Below are 3,767 nucleotides of genomic sequence, written 5' to 3' on the forward strand. Positions count from 1 at the left end.
GTTCACTTTACCTAAAAAATAAGATTATGTAAAAATAAATTCAGCTCAATAAAAATAATTTCAGTTAAGTAAAAATAATTTCAGAAAATTATTAAAGTTTAGCAAAAAAAAAAATTAGGAGGGCCTAATTCTAACAAATTTAGCTTAAGTAAGAAACTAAAATAAAATTTTCATTTACAAAGAGACGAATCTGTAGCAGTCATCAATAGTGCTGCAAAGATGACCAGCTTAAGATAACTGAAAGCAACTTTTTCCATAATTTTATATTTCTATTATATTAATAAGTTGTTGTTGTAACATCATTTGTTCATAAGTTGTGTATATATATATACAATGCCTTAGGCAATTACGTAATTTTTGTCAAAAGTCCTTCATTCTTGAAATAATTGAGTGACTACCGTGGCGAGGCGCCCTCCACTCTTGTATGAGTTGTACCTCATTTAATGTCATCACATTACATTATGAATAGTGCTGGCAAAGGTCAAAACGATAACACGACACGAATCGGACACGAAAATGTTGAGGTAGTGTCAATCGTTTCTGACATATTTAATTAAACGAGTCTACATGACACGACACGTTTACTTAAACAGGTCGGATTAGTGTTGAGATTTCCAATATGAAATTAACACGACTCAACTCGCCTAAGAAAAAAAAACCCACATTAATAAATATTGGAAATTTTGATAAATTTATTCAATGAGGCTAATATTTTTTTCATATAACATACCAACTCGACATGAATCGGACACGAAAGAAACAGGTTAGTGTCAAGAGTTTCTGACACGTTTAAGTAAACGGATCATAATGATACGACAAGTTTAATAAATGGGTCGGGTTAGTGTCGAGGCTTCTCAACCCGTTTAATTTCGAAAACGAATACGATACGACATGATTGTTAGCTCTAATTACAACAATCTTTATCCCCCATTTATGTCAGTAGATTATTCCATAATATAAAGGTCGTTTGAACAATGAGAATGAAGTGGAAATGAAACAAATAAGAGGAGAGAAAGGAATCATTTAACTATTACCTTTTCATTTGTTTAGTTTAACTATGGAAATGAATCACTTTGCTTGAGGAGGAAAAGGGTATTGTTACCTTAGGTTTTAGAGAGATAACAAATGGATGGAATCCCATACTTTTAGGAATTGTTGCCAAACCTTCTAACCAAACATTTGGTAACGGTAATGATTGTTTCCAACCCAAGATACACACTAACCAAACATGCTATAAGTGTTTCATTGATACTTTTTGCACTATTCATTTGATCAACTTTGACCAATACTTGTGAATTATACACAAGAAAAAATATAGTGCTTAGATATTTGGTGAAATTGTCACAATTAATCATTGCGGAGTAATATTAAATTAAAGTAATTTATAATTATTGATAATTAAAAATATTACTCCTATTGATTAAAATTCTATATCAGCATGTGTGTCAAGCTTTAATGGACACTTACAAAAACAGAGAGAAAGTTGTAATGTTGTTTATAATATTCGAACATTATTAAGGATTTGGAGTTGTTGATTTATTTTTACTCCCTCCGTCCTCTTTTGATAGTCACTTATGCCATTTTTTGTGACCCAAAATGTTAGTCACATTTGCATTTTTCAAGTACCATTAATATTATTTTTTTACCAAAATTCTCTCCCATTTGCAAAAATATTTGTGCAAATTTAACTTTTCCATGTAAATTTTGCTTTCCCATGTACTTTAATTACTTTATCTCTCTACTTTTTTGCATACCCAATGTAAATTTACTTTTTTAATGTACTTTTGCTACTTCTTATTTATGTTTATTAATTCCCGTGATTTTCTAACAAAAATGACTATTAAAAGGGGATGGAGGGAGTGTTATTATTATTATTATTATTATTATTATTATTTTGAATAAAGATTTGTTGGGGTTGTTGATTGTTATGATAAAAATTCAAAAAATAAAAATAAAATGACAAAACTATGTTTGAAATATTAAAAAAAAAAAAAAAAGAAAAAAAAAAAAAATCTATGTTTGAAATATGATAAATATGTCAAGGTTTTGAATGGATAAAGTGCAATCCCAGAAGTTATAAATTATCACTCATAGCTAATCCAAACCTCCTCAAACTTCACCCAACCACCCAAATTCTCTTTTTCCACGATGTTGTGAATAAAAAATAGTCCATATCTTCAAAAATAATGACACCGTCGTTATTTTAGAATTCATCTTGATATAGGTGTAAATATATCAACAAGATTGTTGGTATTTTTAGACTTTATGTTGGTACAATTATTGTGCCAAAATAAGGTATAAATGTACCAACAATCAATAGACACTTTTTATTGTTCTTCATAACAATAGTAATTATGAGCATGAACTTTCTAGCCCCACTCGAAACCAGCCCACTTAAGGTCTCAACTTCCCAAAACTAGCCCCACTATCCCCGAACCATACCCATGCAAACCATCTCCCAGGCCCCATTTCACTCAAATAAAACTCAACCACCTTGCAAACTCTTGTTGTTGATACTACACCAAATTGGTACTTCCTCCATTCTTTTATTATTGCACCACTTGCCTTTTAAGGAAGTTTCACAAATATTGCACCATTTCCTTTTTAGGAAAAAAATTATTTGTGTTCACACTACAAATACCCAACATACCCTTGTTTTTTCACAATTATTTTTTAGTTTATCAATATGTCACATGGGCAATTTTGTATTTTTACCTTTCTCTCTCTTACTTTTTTCCACTACCAAAATATTTGTACCCAACCCCTATGGTGCAATAATAAAAAAACGGAGGAAGTATTAAAAAACCAAATAATATATATCTAATATATAAAACAAATTAAACATTACACATACCTTTATACTTGATTTAAAATGTAATTATTATAACCCGAGCCCAACAAATCACGTTGTGTCCTTAAGACAATTTTACTCCCTCTGCGATACCCAAGGTTATTAAGCAATTGTCTCCCGGGATAGAACGAGATTCGTTTCTTATAAAATGGTATTGTAATTATAAGAAACCAGCGAACAAACTAGATTAGAATAACCACAACTATATGCATGTACATTTAGAGAGAGTAATCATAAACTAATATTACACTCCCTAAAACAAAACAACCAACAACTATTTATAGACAAAGAAACATGGATGAAAAGGTGCAATTAATGAAATGGCATAATTATCCATTATAACTAAAGAAGAGTTAATGAAATAACACAACTATTCACATTAACAATCATCAATGAAAAGTTACAATTATCCAAATATACAATCCAATAGTCATACAATACAGATCTACATTAGATACATAATTCTTCATTAATATAAAAAATATTTATAAAATAAATATCCAACAACTCTCTATGTCGGCACACTTCGAAAATGAAAATCAATGAGACGTGATGGACCGCAACCGTATATGGACCATATTAAGGAGCGAAAACAGTATAAAATCAACAATAACTGTATAATAAAAAAATACTCCCTTTCTTTTTTTTCCCCCCTCTTCCTCCATTGAAAATCTCACTGGAATAATAACAGTATAAAATATAAAATACTCCCTCTGTTTTTAAATACTTGCTTCACTTACCATTTCCGGCTATTTTTAAATATTTGTTTATTTCCTTATTGGGAAAGCTTTTAAAATATTTAATTCATTTCTCTCACCTACTGGCCCCATCATGAATCATATTTTATTAATTTCATATTTTCTCTCCTACAATTCTCTTCACTACGACGCCTCTGTTCTGTTCACCTTATTTTCAC

This window comes from Chenopodium album, chromosome 15, assembly GCF_948465745.1.
Source record: "Chenopodium album chromosome 15, dcCheAlbu1.1, whole genome shotgun sequence".
Lineage (NCBI taxonomy): Eukaryota > Viridiplantae > Streptophyta > Magnoliopsida > Caryophyllales > Amaranthaceae > Chenopodium > Chenopodium album.